The sequence below is a fragment of the Mauremys mutica genome, chromosome 6 (genome assembly GCF_020497125.1).
Source record: "Mauremys mutica isolate MM-2020 ecotype Southern chromosome 6, ASM2049712v1, whole genome shotgun sequence".
Classification (NCBI taxonomy): domain Eukaryota; kingdom Metazoa; phylum Chordata; order Testudines; family Geoemydidae; genus Mauremys; species Mauremys mutica.
This window is the reverse complement of record NC_059077.1, coordinates 95257048-95268887: the sequence shown is the minus strand read 5'-3', so window position 1 is coordinate 95268887 and position 11840 is coordinate 95257048. Positions and strand designations below refer to the sequence as shown.

The following is an 11840-nucleotide window of genomic DNA, read 5'->3' as shown; positions in this document are numbered from 1 at the left end:
TGGGAAATATCCCACCCTTTGACTCCACCACCTCGACCAAGCTTTACAATCACCATTGCTGTGTACAGTATTAAATTGTTAGTTTAAAACTTATACTGTGTGTGTGTATATATGTGTGTGTGTGTGTGTGTGTGTGTATGAATAAAATATAGTCTTAGCTGGTAAAAAAATTCCCCTGGAACCTCCCCTCCCCCACCATTTACATTAATTCTTATGGAGAAATTGGATTCGCTTAACATTGTTTTGCTTAAAGTAGCATTTTTCAGGAACATAACTACAACGCTAAGCGAGAAGTTACTGTACATGCAGCTTTGAAGTTGGCTTTCCACAATTTTGTTGTTTAATTTTACTAGCCAAACAAAGCAACAACTTGAAAGCTCACAGAAAGTGAAGACATTTGGGCATGAAGGTGGCCAGCAAAAAATTAAAAGTTCAAATATATTACTCACTCAACTCTTTGGATAAGGACTGAGGCAGCAGGCCATTTAAAAAGAATTATCGAAGCTGTTCAATCCCCATAGTTGCCACAAGCAGAATGCAATGAGATCATTTGTATATCTTCAGCTCCTACATTGCCCATGAGTATAGTATGAAACAGATGAGAAATAGTGGTGTAGCAGTTAGAGCAAGAGACTGGGGGGGCAGAACTCCTTGGTTTTATTCCTGATTCATCCATTGACTCATTGTGGCTACATCTACACTTCGAGCTAGGGGTATGATGCCCCTGCTCATTACACATACTCACGCTAACCCTGACGGAGCTAGTGCAAGTAGAAGTGTAGCCGTGGTAGCACCACCAGCAGCAGAGACATGGCTTAGCTGTGTTGAGTACAAACCTTCCTGAAGCTGGTGGCTATGTGCACAGCCCAGCTAAGGAGCACCTTCACTGCCTGTCCTACTGTGGCTACACGTCTACTTCCAGTAGCTTGAGTATGGGTACACAAGTAAGGGAAAAAAAATCACACCCCCCCCACTCTGTAGTGCCACTGTAATCTTTGAGCAAGTCATTTCACTGTGTATCAATTTAACCATGTGTAAAATGGATAGAATACTTGCCTGTCTCATATGGTCTTGTGAGGCTTAAGGAATATTTCTACCACAATTTGAAATCTTCAGATGAAAGGTGTTATAGAAATGTTTCCTTCTTAGATAATGTATCTAAAGAAATGGGGGAGGGGACCATTAGCTGAGTGGTGCCATACACAGATAAGAGGTACTATATATTTTATATGGAAGATATTACTACTACATTGGAAAGGAAAAAACACATTAGCTGAGTGGTTTGGCAATTTCTAGTACTAGATCCTCCCCCCCCCACTTTAAAAAAATAGAGAAGAATTTTATAAGTAAACATTATGCAGAGTATTGCTAATTTAGGCCCTGATCCAGCAAGCATGTTTTTCACTTTAATCAAATGAATAGTTGCTATACATGTGAGTAAATGTAGGCACATGCTTATGTGCTTGCAGGATCAGAGCCTTAACGAGGATTTAAGAGGCATCATCAGTAATCATGCTATAAATCAAGCTAATGTAAGAAACTAAGATGCAAGTCTCCAAAGTGAGTTCAGGAAAACCAGACTGATTTTAACAGCCATATTTTCTGTATCTTAAATGTATAATGTCGGTAGTGCAATGGCAGTGGAAGCAAGTTACCACCTAATAAAAGCAGAAGCAAGTTACTAGATGAACAGAAGTAAAAGAATTTTGATTGGCAGGTAAATTAGAAAATTCTGACCTTTGACAGAAATAACACCACTCCTTTATTTGAATTAAGTTTTTTTGTGTAGAACACTTGAAAACAGCATTTTGCTAGAAAATAAGTTAGCTCTAGTGCTCTGTGGACAGCTTAAAGCTCTAGGCAATTTCTCTTTAATTGGCTCTCCAAGGTAGAAAATGAGCATTGATAGGGAGATCCCTGAACACAATGTCCTCCATCCCTACCTTGGACACATCCATGTGAAGGAGAGATAGAGGAGAAGAAAATACAGTCTAACCACAGAAGTGGATAGATTAATTGCCAAGCAAATTCCTTCTGGGTTTCTTGAAGAGGTTGCTGAGAAGAAAAAAATAAAACTTAATAATGCATTTTTTTGGTATTGTACTATACTACATTTGCAACAAACAATGCTAGTCATGTACCATTGCTAAAGGAGGGGGGGAGTTTTGTTAAACCCCTCATTCAGCTGTAGCATTTCAGGCAGCTCTAATTTCTACTTTTCCCTAACGTTTAGTCTCACTTTCAGTTAACAATGGTTCAAATGACAGAAAAATGCATTTCCACAAGGTTTTATTAACTACGAGAAAATCAGAAAAGGCGGAAGAGTCAGTGAAAGCTAGCCTTCCTGAATATCCTGACCTAGGGACCCACCTTGCACCAATACAGAATGTGCTGTAGAGTAGAGCACAGAATCACAGTTTATCTGTGACAACACAATCCAGGTAATCTCTGTTCTTCCACTATTATTCTCTGTTTTCAAGGGAAATTATTCTTTTGATAGTATTTTTTATAAAATTCTCATAAATTGGTTTGGACATTGACTTAACCAAAACAGAAGACGGACAGCTTTTAATGGCTTCTGTGATGGTTTTAGTTGTCTTTTAACAAAATAAAAAAGCCTGGTTTTACCTAAACTCAGAGGTCACCAATGTAAACATGATGAAGAGATGAGCCTTTAAATTTAACTATTTCTTACATCAACTAGACCAGCTTCATCACTGAAATCAATAGAATTAGTCTAGTTCCAAATTGGAGTAAGGCAGAGGTGAATGACGCCAATTGAGTGTAGCTGAGAGATAGGGTTCCAGAGATCAGCATGGACATATGGGAATTACTTACAAAAGTCGGGGGAGGGGGAGGAAGGGAAGAAAAAAAAAAAAGACTAAAGAGGTACCTGAATTTTAGAAATACCTAAACAGCATCAGTTAAAATATAAGTTTTATAGAACACAAATATACAAAGATAGAGCATTATTAGGACCAGATCATGAAGAGTTTGTTGTGAATATTGGGATAGCATGAGAAAAGGTATCAAATGCCATACCCTGTGCTTCTGATATTAATCTGGTTATTGCTGGATTGTAAATCTGGATCATTTGTAAGAGTTAATTTGTTCCTGCTGCTTCCTGGTTCTCCTGTAAGATGGCACAAAAAAGCGCTTTTGTTAAACTAAAACCTCTGCTGAGAGCCTATTTTGACTGCTCTCGAGCTAGGTCTACACTTGGAGCTAGGGATGCAAATCCCAGCTCATGCAGATGCACTCACGCCAGCTGTCATAAGTGAGTGCGCTAAAAATAGTAGTGTAGCTGTGGTAACATGGCCAGTGGCGCATGTTGACATGAGCTAGCTGTCTCAAGTACATACAAACAGGGCCCAGGTGGGTTTGTACTCAGGACGGCTAGGCCATGCCACTGTTCACCGCTGCCCCTGCTACACTATTTTTAAGTGTACCTGCTTGATGAGAGCTAGTGCTAATATGTCTGCATAAGCTGGCAATCACTCCCATAGCTCTAAAGTGTTGCTGTAGCCTCAGAACTGCTTCCTATGTTGGTGTTCTTCCATGTAACAACAACAACGTCCCTCAAAAATACTTTCTAGTATTTTGGAGGGTCTGTCTCTACCGAGGAATTATAGTATAAAGGATAACAAGTACAACATATATTTAAGAAAAGTGTATTGGTTTCTAATCAAGAGGCTTAATTTGAAGCCCAAATTTTGCTGTTAGGCAAAATTAGGTGTGTACAGCTCCTATTCACTTCTGCTCCATTGCTTCAGCACTTATCCCAGCAAAACTACCAGTGACTCAATACATACACAAAGGTAGAGAATTGGCTCTTTAAACACAAAGATTCAGATGGAGTCCAGTTTCCCCCTTTAAAAATAGCAGTGCCTTCAGCTGAAGGATGATGGCATTTCCAGTGCTGCATGGGGAAGCTCCTACAACAGCTGCCTGCACTGTATTTGTACTGTGTGTAAGTAGGGGAATCTGAGTAAATATTGTAATTAGGAACGTAATAGCACATTTTGATTGCCTTTAATAAGTAATACCAACATGAATCTTTTCATAGTAGTGACACTAATGATCATTAATAGCCAAGACTGTTAGCTTTACACCATGCATTCTTCGCTGAAGAGCCTTATGAGTGCAGAATACACTGCTATTGAAGCAGAAAATAAATGGAAAAAAAAATATCAGCAACACTCATTATCCTGCAATAATCTCCTGAAATCTATATCAAATGTAAAAACCTGTTGTCTCCTTTGATCTTTAAACGACAATAATATGAAGAAGCCACATGGGCACAGTAGGCTTTCACGTAACCATGTTTACTTTCTATATGCAGACATGCAAGGCCTAGCAATATACTACAGCTCTGGCTAGTTTCTAAAACAAGGAACAGTGAGTGCCATTAGATGGCTCAACTTTTTGAAGAGATACTACCAAATTCCTCCCTGGTATGGTTGCACGTGACTAATCTCAGCTACTTGGGAGACTGAGGCTAGCAGATCGCTCAGAGGTTCTGGACTGCGGTGTGCTATGCTGATCAGGTGTCCGGTACCACTGACAGCCTGGCCAGCGGAGTGGCTGAAGGACTGGCTAGAACACCATAACAGACATGTTGTGATTGGCGCTCTCTCTGTGAGGGCTGATGGACCGATTGATCAAGGTAACTACCCAATTCCTATAGATGGCATACACCTCCCCATTTAAAGTAAGAGAACATACAAATATTACAAATGCTTTATAATTAATTATACAACAACATGCTCCACATTAATTCTAAGGAGTAGATTATGACTTCTCTCTGGATAGCATCTTGTAGGCATCACAGCAGTATCTGGATCAGAGTCTGTACTTTCTGGGGTAGCTGTATCAGGAACATTTTCCTGTTCTGTAGTGTTATGGTCACTTGTGTTACCTACACCCACTTTTACTAGGACTCAAGGCATAACCCAGCTGATTTAGGCACCCCCACCCTTTCCCAGTTCTTAGGGCTCTGAGTGAAGGGCACCTTCCCTTATTCAGTTCCTAGGGCTCAGGGCATACTCTTCTGCAGGTTTGCAGGGTCTTTTACCAGTGAAAGAGCCTGACACAGTAATATCCTTAGCCTCTATTTATTAACAGTTACCAAAACAGAATACACACACTAGGCATACAATACTCACCACTCCCAACAAGGTAGATGAACTTTTCCTGCGGGCCATTCAGGAACAGGTCGTCATCCAGGGACTCCAGCTTCTGAACAGTATAATTGGCAGGGTGTTGAAGTCAATCAGCTCTGATCTTGGGACCGTGTCCTTTTTCTGAAGAAAAGGAGTACTTGTGGCACCTTAGAGACTAATAAATTTATTTGAGCATAAGGTTGCATGGGCTACAGCCCACTTCATCAGATGCATGGAATGGAACATATAGTCAGAATACACACACACAGAACATGAAAAAACTGTAAGAGAGTAATTAATTAAGGTGAGCAATTATCAGCAGGAGGAAAAAAAACTTTTGTAGTGATAATCAAGATGGCCCATTTCAGACAGTTTGACAAGAAGGTGTGAGGATACTTAACATGGGGAAATAGATTCAATGTGTATAATGGCTCAGCCATTCCCAGTCTCTATTCAAACCTAAATTGATGGTATCTAGTTTGCATATTAATTCAAGTTCAGCAGTTTCTCGTTGGAATCTGTTTTTGAAGCTTTTCTGTTGCAAGATTGGAACTTAAAGGTGGCAAAGAACTTCCTTTTGGATCCCAGGTTAGATAGTGAAACTTGAGTCCTGTTTAGCTGTACCTTAATCAATCATTTTACTAAAGTACTACAAGATAGTATTTTTCACCAGTCCTAGCCCATTGTGAAACAATCTTTACCCTATCAGACCCCACCACTTTAGTTGATTTACACCTTTCAAAATTGTTTCTGTCTGTTGCATAACTAATCAAAGAACCAGACAATCAATTAGTAGGGACTATGAAGCAAAACAATAAAGTAGAGATTTCACATCTAAAACTGTTGATAAGTGATTCCTTGCAAGACAGACAGACTGCTATCAAACAAAGTTTGCTTTAAATATCTTAAGAGCCGTTTCTTTACCTGGTGGTAATAGGTACTATTAGGACAGGATCTCCTTCTTAACAGACTGATATTACATTATTTTAAATGTAATTTAGATGGAATATGAGGATGTGACTTTCTGCTTTTTGGCTCATGACTGCTGCTCTCCCAATATAGCTGCAGAAAAAGGGCCTCAAATGCTTTAATCATTAATTATACAACATGCTCCAAATTAAGTTTGAGAGGTAGATTATGACTTCTCTGGAGAACATCTTGTAGGCATCACAGCAGTATCTGGATCAGCATCTGTATTTTCTGGGGTAGCTGTATCAGGAACATCTTCCTTCTTTGTAGTGTTAGGGTCACTTGTAGTAGAAACAGGGAAATGAGGCTCACAGGTATTGTCACATATCACCATCTGTGGTGGTATTGTAGGCTCACTAGTTTCAACAAGCATCTCTGGTGTAGAACATCCTGAGGAACTTATGCTCAAAAGCTGGTTTTATGTCTTTGCCATGACATTTGGTGCTACTCAGTTTATGGAATCCGGGAGTGATTACATCACAGTCTCACTGCTCTCTTACATATCAAAGTGTATGCATACCTTCTGTAGGTTAAAATTTCAACTTGAGGAGACATATCTGCATTAGCTCTTATTGAGCTATCATGCTAAAGAGGAGCGTAGCTGCTGTGATGCAAGTGGTAGGAGGGGGTAGCCACACTGAGTACATAGCCATCCCAAGGTACGTACTTGGCCTGCTAGCTCCCTCATCTTCCTTGTGCCACAGTGGCTACATTCTATATTTAGATTAATAGCTCAATAAAAGCTAATGCAGGCATGTCTCCTCAAGCTGGAATTTATACCTCCAGCTCAACGTGTAGACATATGCACGGACATTTTCTCCCAGGTGAAAACTGCACTGCTGGGTGTGACTATTTGATCACACTGTTTCTTATGTCCCTCTGTAGATTGGACATTACCAAGTCCAGGCAACCCCTTAAATTACATCCTAGAAGCATCATCATCATCACTGCTATCCAATTTATTACACCATACACTGAATTCCTAGAGGACAATAGAAAGTTTGCAATCTTGTGTTCTAGGCTGCCTTTATACAGAGCCATAGCACAAATTGCTTATTTGACTGTCTGGATAAATCTTTCCAGTATTCCAATTGCAGCAGGCTGATAGCTAACAGATGTAATATGTCTGACATCATTTCTCTTGACAAACACTTGAAGATCTTCAGATGTTAACTGAGTTCTATTGTCACAATCTGTTCAGGAAGTCTGTTCCTTGAAAACAAGTCTTAATACTTTCAACACTATGCCGAATTCATGCAAAATGAGCATCTATTGCAGGGGTGGCCAACCTGAGCCTGTGAAGGAGCCAGAATTTACCAGTATACATTGCCAAAGAGCCACAGTAATATGTCATCAGCCCCCCTCATCAGCTTCTCCCCCACCCCACTCCCAGCATCTCCCTCCCACCAGCAGCCCTGCCAATCAGTGCCTCCCCGTTGCTCCCCACACTTCCCAATCAGCTGTTTTTGAGGAAGGCTCTTGGGGTGAGGAGTGAGGGCACGACAGGCTCAGGGGAGCAGGCAGGAAGGGGTGGAGTGGGGGCAGGGCCTGTGGCAGAGCCAGGAGTTGAGCAGCAAGCACCCCCCAGCACATTGGCACCTATAGCTCTAGCCCTGGAGTTGGTGCCTATACAAGGAGCCACATATTAACTTCTGAAGAGTGGCATGTGGCTCCGGAGCCACAGATAGATCAGAGGTGTCCTATTGCAATCAAACCCCATGATTCATAAGTGATCCAGTGTAGTCGGCCATTCCCAAGGATATAAAGGAGTATGTTTAGGTATGTGTTGCATTTGCTGACAACCTTGACATTGTTTTGCTATTTCCTCTATTTGTGCATCAATCCCTGGCCACCACACAAAACACCTGGCAACTTTCATTGTTACAATCCCTGAGTGGTTGTCAAATAATTTTTGGAGTGTGAGACACCTTAGTTATTCCTACAAAGCTTCTCTGGTGTCACACATTAGACAACTTTATTATACACTTAATTGTTCTTTTTGAGCAAAGAGAGCTGGACACAGTTGTTTGTGTGCAGAAGTCCATCTATTTATTATATCGTACACATTAAAAATGATCCAGTGCTGACTAGTTTCACTTTGTATCATGGCATTTGTCACTGAAGAGGGTGCAATTTGTGCCAAATAGAACATCTACTATCCCTGGTTCCACTTCAATGTCTTTACCTGCCACTTCTAAGGGCAAGCATGATAAGCAATCTGCATTTGCCTGTTGGTTGCTATATTTGAACTCTATGGCTATGTCTTTACTGCAATTAAAAGACTGCAGCTAGCCCAGGCCAACTGACTTGGGCTCATGGGGCTCAGGTTGTGGGGCTGCTTCATTCAGGGCTGGCTCCAGGGTGTTTGCTGCCCCAAGTGCGGGGGCCAGAGGGAGAAGGCCGCAATTGCGATTGGCGGCAGCTCCACCACACTGCTTTCTTCTTCGGCGGCAGGTCCTTCCCTCTGAGAATTGCCGGGCATGCCGCCCCCTCCTCTTGGCCACCCCAAGTGCCTGCTTGCTGTGCTGGTGCCTGGAGCCGGCCCTGGCTTCACTGCAGTGTAGACGTCCACGCTTGGTCTGGGACCCTCCCACCTCTCAGGGTCCTTGGGCCAAGGCTCCAGCCCAAGCCTGGAAGCCAACCGTGCAATTAAACATCTCTGCAGCCCATGAGCCTGAGTCAGCTGGCAGGGGCCAGCCAGGGGTTTTTAACTGCAGTGTAGACATACCCTGAGTGCGTGTGCCCACAAGCATCACCCACTTCTGTAACTGCACTGCAGCCGTTAGTAGTAATCCTTTCTTTCGGGTTAAAAAAAAATAAAACTAGTGGTTGCTTATTGGTAACCACACTAAGTAATTTCCCAGACAGATATTGGTTAAACTTTTTAATGCCCCCCAGACAAAACTCTGATCTTTTATCAATTTCAGCATAGTTATGTTTTTCCAGAAGTAAGAAATCTAGAAGCAAAAGACAATACAATAGGCCTTTCAGTAGGATATTCCATCACATGGGAAATTACTACTCCTATTCCATATGGGGAAAACATCATATGCTAACTTAATAGCAAAGTCTTGCGTCTAAAAGAACTCTTTTACACCTGATAAGTTTCTTTTGCTTCATCAAAAGCCTTCCTACACTGGGTGGACCCTCCATTATGTAACAGTTTGCTTCGAGGTTGTAACACTGTTGCTGTGTTAGGCAAGAGTCTATAGAAATAACCAATTATGGCCTGAAAGGCATGCAAATGTGACAATCTTTGTGGTTGGGGTGCCTTAAGGATAGTTTCAGCTCTGTACTGTGATTTATGCCAGTCATCTTTGTCAATAGTATGACCACAATGTGAAAATTCAAAGACTCGTTTACATATTTTCCTTGTTTACTCTAAGACCATTCTCAGACACAGTCTGACAAGTACATTTGGGAGGTTCCCACTGTGCTCTTTATCACTAGATCCCATGACCAATATATCACCCAAGTAACACTGAATGCTAGGAATAATGTCATACCTGATTCATAGCTCACTGGCAAAGAGCAGGTGTGGATGCTATTCCAAACACTATTCTATTATATTTTAAAAGGACTTTGTGGGTGTTAATAGTAAGGTACTTCTTGTCACTATCTTCGATCTCCATTTATAGGTAGGTTTAAGCAAGATCAATAGAGAAAAGCCTACCACCGGCTAATGAAGCAAATACATTCTCCCTTCTTGAAGTATACAATTAAAATCCATATACAATAGTTGGGTTAATGGCAACCTTGAAATCACCATAGGTACAGGCAGCCCCATTCTTTTTTAATTACTTGTACTATAAGTGTGATCCATTCACTCCATTAATCTTGAATATAATTCCAGAGTGCTGTAACATGAGCAGCCACCTCTTGACTACCCTCTTGGGGCCAGAGGTACCCTGCCTCCATCCCTGCTGTTTCCTCCCCGCCCCCCCCCGCCCTTTAAGAATTCACTCAGTTCAAAGAATCCCCACAAGGAGCCCCATTTACTGAATCCTCAGGTGCACAGTGGCCCCTCAGGCCCCAACCCTAGTTTAGTTTCTCTCTCTCCCCCGCCCCATCCCATAGTCCAAAATAACACAAAGTCTTTCAAAAAAGAAAACACAAACTCTCAGTCTTCATCCTAATTTCTTCAAGGCACAGCCCTATCTTCTCTGAGGGACTTTCTGTTTCCCTAGCCCCTTTTGCCAGGAGTTTGTCCTTCTCCACAGGCCTTTCCAGATGAGTTTATGTAGTCTCTCCCCTACTTGCATGGGCTTTCTCACAGACCTCCTTGCCTGGAGCTTTCTTCACTAGCTCCTGCTTCCTGAGCTTCTCCCCTGCTGACTCAGGGTCCTGTAGGAGTCTTCTTATTCCCTCCAGACATAGCTGAAGTTTCCTGGGTTTTCCCCCTTCACTGCAACTTCTTGCTCCTTTTGTATTGGAATCACCTGGTTCTGCTCAGGTGGGGCTCGTCCTGTAATCAGGACTGGCTTTGTCCCAGGCTCTCCAGGCCATAGGGCAAGCTATGTTACAAAAACATTCACATATTCTCTCTTGTCTTAAGTAAGAGTGTAAGGTCTATATGGCAGGTGTAACCTTTGGGTGGGCTAGAGTTCACTTCATTGCCCTTCTCCAGTGCCTAACCTCCGCCCCCCCCCCAACTCCCATAGAAAAGAACCAGAAGACCCAGAATTCAGTCTCTAAGGGTTTTCAGCAAGGATTGCACAGGGTCAACCTCCCCACATTCAAGTCCTAAAAGGAATGAAAAGTACCAACTTTAGAAATCTTATGAGGAAGAAACATAACAATAATACTTAATTTTAAAACATAACATGGCTATTTTATAATCTACATTCATTATCTTCACAATTATACGTGAGCATAAATAAAGAAAACAAATTAAATCTAAACAGGTCAGTCCCCACAGAAACACAGTGAGAGGAAACTCAGAGCTCCCAAAAGCTTTAGGTTGAGTTCACCTGAGTTGGAGTCTTCGATCACCAAATCTATGCAGTCAAAAGCAGCATCTTTCCTCCACTTGCTTGTAGGAATCTTCAGTTGGAATCCATGCAGACTCTTCCTCTGCTGAAATCACTGTTCGCCAGTCAGCTAACTGATTAACCAAGCTCAGTTAAATAAATAGATTAAAAAAAAATCCTGTTACAAGAAAATACAAAACTGAGAATAGCAAAATATAAACAACTCTTTCCCCATTATCACATTTAAAAAGAAGTTGGTGAATCATATTAGTTGAGACAATTTAACTAAATCAGTTTTGCTAAAATCAAACATTTGAAGTATACAATTAAAATAAAATTATTTTCCCTTCCCATTTCTATAATTAACACTGTCAGGGCTTCCCTGTTGCAGGGTTAACAATATCACTAACCTGCTGCATAATGTTTCAGAGTTTGGAACGAAAACAGCCTCCTTTCTGCTCCTGGGCTCAGCTTCTCCTAACCCACACAGGGCACATGGCCCTTTGTGAAGCAGCTGCCCTGACTACTTGCTCTCATGGAGTCTGAGTCCAGCTAGAGGGAACCTATTGAGCATACCCAAAACTACCACACCCAATTCCAGAAACTTCTGGATGTGGACTGCTAATTGTGCATCAGTCTAGCAACAATGACTCAGATACAACTCACTCCTACCTACCCCTCAATAGATTGCTTAAACAGATATCTCTCTATTAGGCACGTGCACAGGCACTGTACTGTC

The 11840-nt window shown here is 41.7% G+C and overlaps 1 long non-coding RNA gene across 1 annotated transcript; it reads right to left on the bottom strand.

Moving 5' to 3' along the window:
* Positions 1–1056: 1056 nt before the first annotated feature.
* LOC123373212 lies at positions 1057–10708 on the bottom strand. The gene is made up of 5 exons (XR_006580617.1): positions 10410–10708; positions 5166–5337; positions 3043–3133; positions 1944–2055; positions 1057–1158 (listed from the first exon to the last, which is right to left on the bottom strand). It is a non-coding gene; the product is annotated as an uncharacterized LOC123373212 (long non-coding RNA).
* Positions 10709–11840: the final 1132 nt, after the last annotated feature.